The 14,258-nt window shown below is 50.7% G+C and overlaps 1 protein-coding gene across 5 annotated transcripts in view; it reads left to right on the forward strand.

The window, feature by feature from the left end:
- EFR3B (EFR3 homolog B) overlaps positions 1-14,258 on the forward strand; it is a 161,313-nt gene that overhangs the window by 37,648 nt on the left and 109,407 nt on the right. The window lies entirely within an intron of this gene.

Raw genomic sequence — 14,258 nt, forward strand, 5'->3', positions numbered from 1 at the left:
GTGACTGGTGCTGAGTCAGCTCCTGGCCGTGTTTGCTAGTCTTCTTCCTCCGAGGCCAGGACAAGTGATACACTGGTGCTGCTGTGCTCACCCTTCTCTGTGCGGCTCCTCGCACATCTGGCCCCTCTGCACTGCTGGACTGGATGCCGCTGGCAAATGCTCGAGGCCATGGGCACAGCCCTTTGGCTGCTGTGTATCCTGCAGCCTGGTCTCCTGGCCTTTGTACAGCCTGCCATGAAATTGCAACAGCTGGGCGTAGCTCCTGTCTGTGCACAGCCAGCACTGACGCAGGGAGCCGGTCTGACTCCAACCAACCTGTGGCCCAAGACTTTGTCCGCAATGGGCAGTCTCATCCCAGTGGTGTAACCGCCGCCGGGGGAATTTGAACTTGGGACCTACAGAGCTTAGTGTAGGAGCCGCTACAGCTTGATCTATAAAGCCAGTCCTATGCTACGCTGCAGAGGTCCCAGGTTCAAATCTGCCTGGTGGTGGTGACAGGTGGGGGCTTGTCTGGGATCTCAACTGGGTGTCTGAAGCTTGGGACGCACTTCCTCAGCTAGGGGGAGTATGTCACCCACACACCTAGGCTACGTCTACACTGGCATGATTTTCCGGAAATGCTTTTAACGGAAAAGGTTTTCCATTAAAAAGTATTTCCGGAAAAGCGCATCTAGATTGGCAGGACGCTTTTCCGGAAAAGCACTTTTTCCGGAAAAGCGTCCGTGGCCAATCTAGACGCGCTTTTCTGCAAAAAAGCCCCGATCGTCATTTTCGCGATCGGGGCTCTTTTGCGGAAAACACTACTGTGCTGTCTACACTGGCCCTTTTCCGGAACAGTATTCTGGAAAAAGACTTTTGCCCGAACGGGAGCAGCATAGTTTTTCCGGAAAAGCACTGATGATTTTACATGAGATCGTCAGTGCTTTTCCGGAAATTCAAGCGGCCAGTGTAGACAGCTGGCAAGTTTTTCCGGAAAAGCGGCTGATTTTTCCAGAATAACTTGCCAGCGTAGACACAGCCAAAGTGTGGTTCGCTGTCCCATGTCGTGGCACTTAGACCCCTTACAGCGAGAGAGGCGCATAAGGGAGCTCTACAGTCTAAGCTGAGAACCAGCTGGCTTTTAGCTCAAGCGGTAGAGGCCCCTACACAACCAAATCCGCCTGGTGGTGGTTATAAGTGGGCTTCCCCTAGCTAAGGAAGTGCATTCCAAGTTTGAGACCCAGTTGGGGTCCTGGATGAGCCCCCGCTTATAACCATCAGCAGGCGGATTTGGTCATGTAGGAGCCTCTACCACTTGAGCTAAAAGCCAGCTGGCTCTCAGCTTAGGCTGTAGAGCTCCCTCATTCTTCTCTCTCCCTGTAAGTGGTCAAAGTGCCACAACAGGGGCAGTGCCCCACACGAGGGGTGTGGGTCCAGTGCTCACTCTTCCAGGGTAGCGGTTTCCGGTGCTACTGGTACTTTCTGCCCAAGGCTCTTTCTCCCTTGAATCCTGGTGCCGGCCCTCGGTGCACCAGCCCTGTCTCCCACTGCGTGAGCTGCAACCTGCAGCAGGCTCCATTTGATCGCAGGCAGGTGTTGCCCGGTGCTGTGTGCGCCCAAGGCGGAGTGGCTATAGTGGGGGAGTGAGCCCAGTTGCAGGTCTCGAAGTCTGGGCTGTGGGGCTAAAAACTGCAGTGTAGAATTTCAGGGTCCAGCTGGAGGCCGGGCCCTGACACCCACCCCTCTCGCAGGTTTCACCTGGGCAGGGATGTGGGCCTTGTGCTGCAGTGTAGACATAAGAATGGCCAGACTGGGTAAGACCAAAGGTCCACCTAATCCAGTATCTTGTCTTCTGACAGTCGCCAATACCAGATGCCCCAGAGGGAATGAACAGAACAGGCAAACATCAAGTGATCCCTCTCCTATCACTTATTCCCAGCTTCTGGCAAACAGAAACTAGGGACACCATTCCTACCCATCCTGCCTAATGAAGCTAATCTATCCTCCATACGTTCATCTAGTTCTTTTTTTAAACTCGGTTATAGTCTTGGCCTTTACAACATCCTCTGGCAAGGAGTTCCACAGATTGACTGTGCACTGTGTGAAGAAAAACTTTCTTTTGTTTGTTTTAAACCTGCTGCCTATTAATTTCATTTGGTGACCCCTAGTTCTTATGTCATGGGAACAAGTAAATAACTTTTCCTTATTTGCTTTCTCCACACCAGTCATGATTTTATAGACCTCTATCGTATCCCCCTTTAGTCTCCTCTTTTCTAAGATGAAAAGTCCCAGTCTTTTTAATCTCTCTTCACATGGCAGCCGTTCCAAACCCCTCATCGTTTTTGTTGCCCTTTTCTGAATGTGCCCTTAGTCTGACAAACTGGCAGTTTGAATCTCTGTGGTAGAGACTGGCTAGATAAAATCCCCCTTCAGCACGGCATGGAGTGTGGTTTTGCTCCTCCCAAGATAACAGGCCACATAGCGAGCTGAGGGAACTGGTAGAAGTCCAAGGACTGCAAAGAGAACAGTATGGCTGCGTTTCCTGCTGTTACCACAACAGCTAGAGCAGTGCTGAAGGGACTGTCCCACACGGCTGTGTTCTCCGTGCATCTCAGCTAGTGACATTTACTGTGGCATGGCCTCCCAAGCGAAGCCGCACACGCCCCATCGCTGCAGACATTGAAAACTCAGGCCTTTTCCACACCTACAGCTAGCTCACCCGTTCCTCTTCCGAAGTCTGGGAGGGTTGTTTTCTCCATTTTGTAGGTAGGGAAACAGGCATGGGGGAGGGGGCTAAGGCCACATTTTCAAGTGTCCACTCACTTTGGGTGCCCAACCTGTTGTTCAGAGGTTGCTGCATACGTGTAATTCCAGCCAAAGTCAGAGGTCTCTTGTAGGGATGTAAAATTCCGTAGCCGATTAAAGGAAGGGCTTGGGGGACAGTGCTCCAGACCGGCTGGAAGAGCCTGCCCCACAGTCAGGGGCTGCACTGGCTGGGTTGGAGCAGCCCCTATCTGTGTGGGGCTGGAGCAGGTTGGGGGCTGCTCCAGCCCCCACTAGTTAACTGGTTAAACATTCACATCCCTAATCTCATGTCTCAAGTCGAGCATTCAGAGTTAGTCCATACTTTGAGAACATGGCCCTAACTGCCTTCCCCAAGGTCACCTAGTTCCCTTCCATGTATAGCCCAGGCGAGATGGGAGGAGATATGTTCATATTGATGGCAATTAAGGCTGCAAGGGAGGTGGTCACAGGCTGTCAGGGTTGGATATCTATCCTAGCTTACCTTGGTGCTCTAGTGTATTTCTCCTGTGATCTCTGGCGACCAAGGCTGTGTCCAGACTCCATGCCTCCGTCGACGGAGGCATGTAGATTAGCCAGATCGGAAGAGGGAAATGAAGCCGCGATTAAAATAATCGCGGCTTCATTTATATTTAAATGGCTGCCCCGATCTGCCGATCAGCTGTTTGTCGGCAGATCGGGAGAGTCTGGACGCGATGCCCCGACAAAGAAGCCTTTCTTCATCGACACAGGTAAGCCTCGTGAAACCAGGTTTACCTGTGTCGATGAAGAAAGGCTTCTTTGTCGGGGCATCGCGTCCAGGCTCTCCCGATCTGCCGACAAACAGCTGATCGGCAGATCGGGGCAGCCATTTAAATTTAAATGAAGCCGCGATTATTTTAATCGCGGCTTCATTTCCCTCTTCCGATCTGGCTAATCTACATGCCTCCGTCGACGGAGGCATGGAGTCTGGACACAGCCCAAGAGAAACTGCCGCCTCCCACACTAGCGGAGTTGAAAAAAAGAGACATTCTCCTCTGAACCACGACAGCGGCGATGGAAAAACAACCACTATGACCATTGCTGGAACAAGTGACTTCCATATGGTGCGTCGGCTTTGCAATATTAGTTAATCTCCTCTAAATGCCACCCCCAGCCGGGAGCGAGTCATAGGCAGCAGAAATCTCACCGTGTTTTGCATTTATTCGGAAGAGCTGGTTGAGTCAGCAGGTCGGGTTAGGGGGATGTGAAGTCTGGCTTGATTTCCCAATGAGTTAATTTAGTGCTCTGGAAAGCGAGGAGCTGATTGTGCTGTTTTCAATTCATAATGTGAGCAGCGGCTGGGCTGGCTGCCTTACAGAGCCCTGCGTTGCTTCTCGCTCCCGAGAGATAATTGACGCACCTGGTATTCCAATTCATCTTGTTGTGGTTTCTTTTTAAATCTAAAAGAAGTCATTTGAGGCTGAAAGTCTCATCACCATCCCAGTTTCGGATTGAATAAGGATCTCAACTGGTTAATGCATTGCCAAGGCAATTTCCCCTCTCTGGATAGTCACTTCTCCGCACCAAAATGCTGTGTGAATGACCCACTTGCACCCCAACTTAATTAGCTTCATTAACACAAGGAACTTCTTTATATATACTTATACTTTCGTAATTTTCACTCCAATTCATCTGATGAAGTGGGTTTTACCCACAAAAGATTATGTCCTAATAAATCTGTTAGGACATGCCTTCACTACAGGGAAGTCTTCTAGATTGATCTTCCGGAGTTTGATTTAGCAGGTCTAGTAAAGACCCACTAAATCGAACTCGGAGGGCGCTCTCATCCATGGCTGGTGCTCCTGCTCCTGCAAGGAGTAAGAGAAGTAGATGGGAGCATTTGCTCCTATCGGCCTCCCGCTGTGGGGACGGTGAGGAAACTCAAATCAAGTTATGTTGACTCTAGCTACGTAATTAACGTAGCCGGAGTTGCATATCTTAATTCAACCTTCCCCTTTAGTGTAGACTTGGCCTTAGTCTCTAAGGTACTACAGATTTCCTTCTTGTTATTCCAGCTACTGTGACACTCAAGGAGGAAGAAAAAATCCCTAGCCCCACTAGTCATGCTTGAACCTTGCAATCTTTGCCTGTATTAGGATGTTGAGTCTTGCACCTTGCAGATTGGGGCCCTTAGCCCATGGCTAGTACATCCCTGATCCTAGCATGGCCAGGGTCGGTCTGTGCCCACTGAGCTTGGCTTGATCCATTCTCTGCAGGGATTAGTAACCTGAAACTGCGCTTTGTCCCGGTCCAGTGAAGCTCCCCCATTCCCAGCTCGGCCCAGCATCACCCCCCCCCCCCCCCCGCTAGAACAGCTACGTTTCCTGCCATGGAAGCGCTTTTCTTCCTTCTGCCATTTGTTGTGTAATGAAATTGCCCACCCGGCAAGAAGCTTAACATCCTGAGACCACTTGCTTGGGTTTATACATTCGTGTTCCGCCTGGTGCAGAATGAAGTCCTCCCAGGGCAAATCTCTGCTTTATACGGGGAGCTTACTGTGTGACTGAATCATCACCAGGAAATATGAATTCAGGAACCTGGCCATTATGTAATCTCCAGGTGCAGTGTCAAAACAGGCGGCTGGGGGCTGTTACGTATAGACACTACAGGGTCAGATCTCGGCTGGGTGTGAAGCAGTACAGCCACACTGATGGATCTATGCTGATTTGCACTGTCCCTGAGATCTCCCTGGCACAGTTTCGGAAGGCCAGCCTCTGGTGTCCTAAAGGTTGAGAAACACTGTTCTAAGAGCGCAACCTTGAAAGCTGAATTTTAAAGACGACCCAAGAGAACAGGCTCCGTTGGTTTAAGTTATCAGGTTGATCCAGATTGGGGCAGGTCCCACAGAAGACAATGAGAGCTGTGGGTACTCAGCGTCTCTTTGGCTCGCTCCCTGAATGAGCTTCAAGCCTGTCCCCGAATAACTCCTGTTGGAGCATTAACTTCTCTTTAACTGGCTCCATCTGCTGCGTGACCCCATTATAAAGAGAAGGAAAAAATTAGTTCTGGGCAAATCTGGGAAGGATTTGGATTTGGGGTTCAGATCTGTTCTGAACATATGGTCTGTTGTATTAATTTAGCTGGACTCTACGGGCTCAAAGAATCAAAGGCATTAACGTGACTGTGAAAACTGTCAGACATTAAACAAGGTTTGGCATAAAGATCCCAGCCAGGTTAGCACCATTACTGGTATAGAAATGAAGGGAAAACATTTGGAGCATCGTAAATGTCAGGTACAGAGACGAGATGGACAAGGAAATGTATTTTATTAGACCGGCTTCAGCTGGTGAAAGAGGCAAACTTTCAAGCTCATCTCTTTCACCTCAGAATGTGGTCCAATAAAATATAGTTCCTCTCCCAGCATCTTTAATAGCCTGGCACCAAAGCGCACTGTGAAATAGTCCTTTCATTTTAACATTCCATGTTCCTTTTTCTGTTAGCTGAAGAGAGTTTTTAGACAGAAACTCCCGCCTCCTCCCGTCTGATGTATTAAAGATGGTAACGAACTGTCCTTTGGGGAGGAGGGAGTGAAGGGATTAATTGAGACAGGCTTGAAGTCCTAGAGGACACAACAAAAGAAACGCACACGCAAGAAGAGAGAAACAAGCAGCAAAGGGAGCAAATGCAGCTTCTGGTTCCGACTTTTCTTTGCAGTCTCTTTGCTGACACATCCCAGGCCTGGCACGCAGTCTGAACAGCCCCTCTGAGACCTGGCACCAGCATCAGGCTGTTCTTTAGGGCCGTGCTTTTAGCTGCCTCTCTGGTCACAGGCTTACAGCAGTGTTGAGAAATACACAGCCTTGGCTAGCTACATGAGACTCGAATCAGAGAGGAACAAAAACGAAGGGGATAGGAAAGACGAAATAAGGTAAGGAAGGAAAAGGACCATAACATAAAAACGGCCATACTGGGTCAGACCAAAGGTCCATCCAGCCTAGTACTCTGTCTGCCGACAGTGGCCAATACCAGATGCCCCAGAAGGAGTGACTCAAACAGGTAATGATCAAGCGATCTCTCTCCTGCCATCCATCTCCACCCTCTGACAAACAGAGGCTAGAGACACCATTCCTTACCCATTCTGGCTAATAGCCATTAATGGACTTAACCTCCATGAATTTATCGAGTTCTTTTTGAAACCCTGTTCTAGTCCTAGCCTTCATAACCTCCTCAGGCAAGGAGTTCCACAAGTTGACAGTGTGCTGTGTGAAAGATTTCCTTTTATAGGACACTTTGAGGATGGGGGAGAGGGGAAGAACAAAGTCTCACATCCTAGATGGAATTTGGGATTTAGATGGAAGCAATGGAGGTAGTGGTGCAATCCAGGCCCTGTAGGATCAGGAGGAAGAGATGGTCCAACCATGCCACCATGGACCCTGCCCCCAGGAGACAGCGGAGGCACCGCCATGACTGGAAAGTTTGCTGCAGCGGCGGTGGGCAGATAGCTGCTACTTTTGCTAGTTCCATCCCATCAGATCTTTCCTTTCAGAACTCCACAGAGCAGCAGGCAGAACAGCCCAATCTTTCGTGATTTTGTCTGCCAGTTAGGTCTGGTTTCCAACACACCGATTTTTGGTTCACCGATCTGTAGTCCCACACTTCTTTTGTTCACCAGGCATCATCGTGCCGTGGTCCTTGAGTTAGGAGGCCTTTTTGTTTGGACTAATTCAGTCTGTCTGCCTGTTTCACCTTTTCCTATCAACATTTCTTCTCGTGACACTTGATAAACTTGTATCCACTTTCCCACAGGGGAGCCTACATGTGGGATAAATCGATAGGCTTGGTTATTACAGGGATTTTCCATGCATGCTTTATATTGAACTAGAAGATTTACCTGGCATTGTCCTTACCTGGCAGGTCCTTAACTCAGAGAAGTGTTGTTTTTCATCTAAATCATTGTTCTGGAGTGGGGCAGGGATGAGGGGTTCCATATGCAGGCTGCCCCAGGGAGAGAGGGCCACCCCAGCCCTCTCTCACGGCAGTAGCTTGGGGCCATAGATGCTGCATCTCCAGCAGATACAGCCAGGAAAGGGGTACGTGTCCCCCGGATAGTGAACAGACAGACAAACAGATGCAGTGACAGACAGACTCCCTGAGATATATAGTAGATAGCGGTCCCTTTCTCCACTCCTGCCTCCTGCTGGCCCAATGGGATTATAGCTGACCTGGTCCTCATCTCTGGCCCATTGCTGCCCCCTATGGTCATTCTGCAGTATAACACCCTCCTGCCAGACCCGTCCCTTTCCATTTTATGAGAAACAATCAAATTCCAGGCACATCCCGTTGTCCTAGCACGACCAAACCCTGACCTTGCTTTAAGTTATGATAAGAGGAAGCTGCCTACCAAATTCGGTGGTCCTACCTCTTACTGCTTAGGAAGGAGTTCTTGGACAAATGGACTCGCAGACAGATAGACAGATGCATATTTCTAAAATATATAATAAGCTAGCAGACAAGGAGCAAAAACCAGCAAATGAAAAACCTGTTTAACGGAGCACTTTAGCTAGAATTCTCACCACACAAAGGCAAAGGGGGTTATTATGTCGAAAGCCAAGTTGTGAACCATGCATCAAGGGTGTGCGCCCTTACTGTAGGGTATGTAACGCACCACATAATTCAGCTCTTTGTTTGCACAGCTGGAGCTGCTGTTGTACAATCCCAATAACCTCTCTCCTCCCCCACGCGGGCGGCTTAATAGAAAGTCCCTTTCTCTTCTCAACCCCGAAGCTGAGAAGCTAATAACCGGTTAAGGCTCACGAGCAACCGATCTGTCTTTTTCGGCATCTTGACTTGGATGCGACAGCATTAGGGTTTGTAGTGACGCCTGCAATCGTGACGGAGCCCTTGGCTCCCATTGGCAACCGCAGGAACTGAGCACAGTTAGTATCGGTGAACGTCCAGTGTGCTGATGTTCGGAGGCCCAGGTTTGCAAAAGCTGGCTGTGGGATGGGGAGCGCTCTGGCGTCGTTTGGTACAAAAGGTGCCAAGCGCTTGTATGGTGCTAGGGGATCGGGCACTGGCTGGGGAGTCAATAGACCTGACTTCTGTCCCCAGCTCTGTCCTGAGACTGTGGACAAGTCACTGCCCCTCCCTTAGGGTGCCTCACTTTCTCCATCTGTGAAATGGGCACAGGGCTGATAAACTGGCTTCCGTCTGTAAAGTGCTTTCAGATCTGGGCATGCAAAAAGCACTGGGGAACACTGAGTGCTGTTAATTGTGATGTTGCTATTATAGGCCTGGTGCGCTTTGCGGAGAACAACCCGCACGGATTGTCTGCGGCACCTAACAAAAGTCTCTCTAGACTGGATTTAAAAAAAAAAAAAAAGCTTCACGTGGTGTAAAAAGCAGCAGGAACGGATTCCCTGGCAACTCAACATAGTAAGGACTTAATGGTGTCAGATATCTGGCTGCTGCCGTTCAGAGTGACTGACCTCAGTGCCGAGGCATGCCACGCGGCAGACCGTGGACTGTGCTCTGCACCTGCACCCAGTCGCATGCAAGTTTTGCTTTGGCAACATCCCCAAGTGGCCCTGCAGGGAAGATGGTGGAAAGCTGGGGGCCTTGTCAGTCTGTCCTGCGCGAGCTGGGTTGGCAGGGAGCGTGCCAGTGTAATGGTGCGCCCAGGACCACTGTCTGGGAGAGACGGATGGGCCTGTGCCGTAGAATTCCCGTCTGGAATTTGGAATGTCAGCCCCAGGTGCGGGGGTGTCTGGAATCCTGGTTTTGACACAGGAGCCCGGAATGCAGCTTGGGAGACGGGAGCAGCTTGTGACCCCCTACCCGGGCCAGGGTTGCTGGGCCTGATGTGCTGGCATGTCTCATCTCTGATGGTATTGGGAGGAAGGGGAGAGAGTGTTCTTTTTCCTTCTCATTTACCTGAGTGGCTTGGTAGTGACCCTGAGCAGATGCTGCATGAGCCACAGACTTACTACATACTCTGGAGCACCCTCTCCCCATCTCTCCATGATGGGTCCAGACGAAAACCTCTTTGTGATGGACTCTCCCACACCTCTCTTTCCCAGTGGCCCCTTGTCCCGTAGTTGGACTCCATGGGATGCACCTACCACCCCTCTGTGCTGTAGCCACATGCTTTGCTCCTCTCCTCCGGGCTTCATTTGCCACCCCGCTGGCTTAAAGGGGCCGATTGTAAGCGGGGGATCAAAGCATCCTGTGTCTCAAAGTGGGAGATGGCACAGCAGTTCCAGCCCCACGCCCATGCTGCTGGAGTTAATGTGGTGTCGACAACTCCCTTGGAAAGCACGTTTGTTTTAAAGCTTGGCTGTAAAATAGTATGGCCTCTCCCTGCCCCATTTGGCTTGCAATTCTCAGCATTGCCACAGTCATCCGACCAATGGCTAATTAAAATTCTCAGCCGCTCTGCCACCTCCGTTTCCCTCGAGGCAGGACTTTGCTTTTCCACAGCGACTGACGTTTGCGGATACAATGGTTAATACATCAAGCTTTGCAGCAGCCCCAGAGAGGAAGGGCACGAGTCTCTGCACGTCATAGACGGGAAGCAGAGGCCCTGAGAAGGTAGAGGCATGTGTGTGTGTGTTAAATCAGAAATAGGCTGAGGTGAGTTGTGCAGAACTCAGAGGTTTTGAAGGATCAATTAATTTTTAACCTGCTGAGTCAGCTGAGCTCTGCCATCTGTCTCGTCCCTCTGCTCTCCTCCCTCTCTCCTCTCTGGCTCTATTTTACATCGTTCCAATAAGCTTGTGGAACCTGCACACCTAGAATCCTAGGGCTGGAAGAGACCTCAGGAGTCATCAAGTCCAACCCCCTGCCCAAAGCAGGACCAATCCCAACTCAATCAACCCAGCCAGAGCTTTGTCAAGCTGAGACTTAAAACCTCTAGGGATGGCGATCACCTCCCTAGGGAGCCCATCCCAGTGCTTCTCCACCCTCCTAGGGAAATAGTTTTTCCTAATATCCAATCTAGACCTCCCACACTGTAACTTGAGACCATTGCTCCTTGATCTGCCATCCGTCACTACTGAGAACAGCCTCTCTCCATCCTCTTTGGAACCTCCCTTCAGGAAGTTGAAGGCTGCTATCAAATCCCCCCTCACTCTTCGCTTCTGCAGACTAAATAAGCCCATATCCCTCAGTCTCTTCTCATAGGTCATGTGCTCCAGCCCCCTCATCATTTTGGTTGCCCTCTGTTGGATCCTCTCCACATCCTTTCTATAGTGGGGGGCCCAGAACTGGACACAATACTCCAGAGGTGGCCTCCCCAGAACCGAATAAAGGGGAATAATCACTTCTCTAGTGTCACCTGCTCAGGTTTGATTCTGCCCACAGACGACCGCGTCTTAAGAGCAAGCCTGTTCTGTCGAAATAGAACGGGCTCGCTGTTCCGATGTCCCTGTAATCTCATTGTACGAGGGAGAAGGGATGTTTCGGAATAACACCAAAATGAGCTACGCAATTTGTGTAGCTTATTTCAAGGAAAGGGTGCTGTGGCGACGCAGTTTGTCAGGGTTAGCCGTTGGCAAGTCACCAGATGCTGTATTTACTTGCATCTCTGGAGGAACGGCTGCTCGCAGCTCCTATTGGCCGAGGATTGCTGTTCCTGGCCAATGGGAACTGCGGGAAATGTTGTTTTGGCCTACGGGCCCCTTACGGCCCACTTCTGTTCTACAGACTTACATCTTCTGCAAAGAACAACGGACACCACAAATACAGCAACTCAAAATCCATTGTAGGGATGGTAAAGGGTTAACCAGTTACCTGGGAAGCATTGCCTCACCAGCATTCTCATGGGGTAACAGGCGCCCGGCCTGATGGGAGCTGTCCTCTATCCCTGGAGTTGTCTGGTGAGCCCTACCCAGCCTGGCAGGAGCAGCACCCCTCCTGCAGTGCGGTGTGACAGGCTCAGCCTGGCCAGGCCTGCTGTGCCACAAGCAGACTGGGTAAACATCCAGTTTAATCAATTCATATTTTAAATGGAATTTTACATCCCTAATCCGTCCTTCGCTGGGCTTCTTGCCTTCTCTCTCTCTCTCGCAGCCTGGAAGGGAGGCCATTGGCTCTGCATTTGTGTTGGGTGCAGCTCCAAGCATGCCGTCAGCCCCTAAGACAACTCAGGGACTTGCCAAGCACCGCACAGATGGAATGAGTCAGCAGGACCTATGTTGAGTAGAACTTAGGGAGTGAAACTCTGTAGCCTGGAACAGAGCACCATATGGTACATTCCCACCCTTGAATCCAGATATTGCTGGGAATCACATAGAAGGTATCGCCCCTTAGGAATGTATCCGAGATAAACTACAGGCAGTCCCCGGGTTACGTACAAGATAGGGACTGTAGGTTTGTTCTTAAGTTGAATCTGTATGTAAGTCGCAGCTGGCGTCCAGATTCAGCCGCTGCTGAAACTGACCAGCGGCTGACTACAGGAAGCTCGAGGCAGAGTTGCTCTGCCCCGGGTTTCCTGGAATCAGCCTCTGATCAGTTTCAACAGGCTGAATCTGGACGTCAGTTCCATACAGAATCAACTTAAGAACCCCAGGCATCCCCAAGTCAGCTGCTGCTGAAACTGATCAGCAGCTGATTCCAGGAAGCCCGGGGCAGAGCAACTCTGTCTCGGGCTTCCTGTAGTCAGCGCTGGTCAGTTTCAGCAGCGGCTGACTTGGGGACGCCTGGGGCAGAGCAGCTGGGGTGCTGCTGGGTTGCTCCAGTAGCGCCGAGGAGCTGCGCTACTGGAGCAACCCAGCAGCACCCCAGCTGCTCTGCCCCAGGCATCCTGATTCAGCTGCTGCTGAAACTGACCAGCAGCGGCTGAATCAGGATGCCTGGGGCAGAGCATCTGGGGTGCTGCCGGGTTGGTCCAGTAGCGCCCAGAGCGGCGCTGCGGGACCAACCGGCAGCGCCCCAGCTGCTCTACCACAGGCGTCCAGAGAAAAGCCTGGTCTGCTGGGAGGGGGGGGCGTACTAGCTGTGCCCCCCCCCAGCAGACCAGGGAGACGCGGGCGGGAGACCGAGACGCACCGCGGTCCCGCCGCCCAGGTCCTCCGCGGCTTTGCTCCCCGTCTCCCTGGTCTGCTGGAGACCAGCAGACCAGGGAGACGGGGAGCAAAGCCTCTGAGGACGCTGGCAGTGGGACAGCCGCGGCGCGTCTAGGCTGTCCGCTGCCCGCGTGCTCCCCGGCTTTGCTCCCCGTCTCCCTGGTCTGCTGGTCTCTAGCAGACCAGGGAGACGCGGCGCAAACCCTGTTCGTAACTGCGGATCCGACACAGGTCGGATCCGCGTAACTCGGGGACTGCCTGTATTTTGAATCTGGTGCAGTGCACTGGAAGTGTATTACATCAGATTCAAATTGGTTTCCTGTCACAGAAGTAGTGCCGTCTCTTCTGTAACCATAGTGTTATAGTCTAGATTCTTAGAACTTCATAGGGATGAAACTAATTGGATGCTACTGAAATTTAGTAAGATTCTCTACAATGTTACTTTTACATATTTATAGGGTAAGTTCCTCACCTCGTATAAATTGATGCACCTCCGTGGAAGTCCGTGTACAGCAGCGGTTGAGGGTTAGGGTCTGTCTCTCCTGGTTTTCAAACACCTACGTGAAAATCTGGGGAACACTCACTCTTCAATAGGCCTCTTTGCTTCACCATTACAAAGCTCCACAGGAGTATAACTTTCTCTGAAATCCCACAGGATTTTTTTCTATAACGGGTTATTCATTCATTGTAAAAATCGGGCATTATTTCCCATTTTCCAAAGCCCTGTTCTTAGTGAAGGACATCATCAGATTAGTGACGCTTAGCCTGGATTTAAAAAAAAAAATTTTTTTTCCCTTTAGAGGTCAAGAGTTGTTAATTAGTGACAGTGGGTTGCTGTTAATGATCTTAACACTGTCTGAACACTGTGACCTCCTCTCCTCTGCTCCCTCCCTACGAGCATTGCAGAGAATGTATCGGACTAAAAAGCCATTCGTGAGGTCATGGTATTTTGCATCCAGTCCTGGGCTGGAACTGGGTTATTTCACTGAACGAATGCTAGAGTATCAAGCTAGCAATAACACCCAGCTCTGATGCAGAACGTCTCATCAGTTGAGCTCCAAGTGCTATACAAAGAGATAGTGTGCATTATTCCCCATTGTACATGGGGAAACTGAGGCACACAGCAGGGACAAAGCTTGTCTGAGCTCATCCTACAGAGTCAGGCTTAGAACCCAGGCGTTCTAGATCCCGATTTGTGCTGCAGCCACTAGGCAACTTGCACAGAGGTGGGCCCAAGGCCCTGAGTGGTAAACTGGCCAGAATCTCCTCTGTTGTAATGGCATCTCTGACTTGCTCTGTAGCCAGGGGGAAGTTGTTTAGTCTCTCTGCTTTAGTTTCCCAGCTGTAAAATGGGGATAATCCTGTAGGCTCAGGAAAAACTCCCCAAGAACTCAGAAGAACTGCAGAATCCAGCTCTTATCTCCCTCCATGGGGTATTTGGAGGATTCTTTA

This window comes from Pelodiscus sinensis, chromosome 3 (genome assembly GCF_052426305.1).
Source record: "Pelodiscus sinensis isolate ZL-2025 chromosome 3, ASM5242630v1, whole genome shotgun sequence".
Lineage (NCBI taxonomy): Eukaryota > Metazoa > Chordata > Testudines > Trionychidae > Pelodiscus > Pelodiscus sinensis.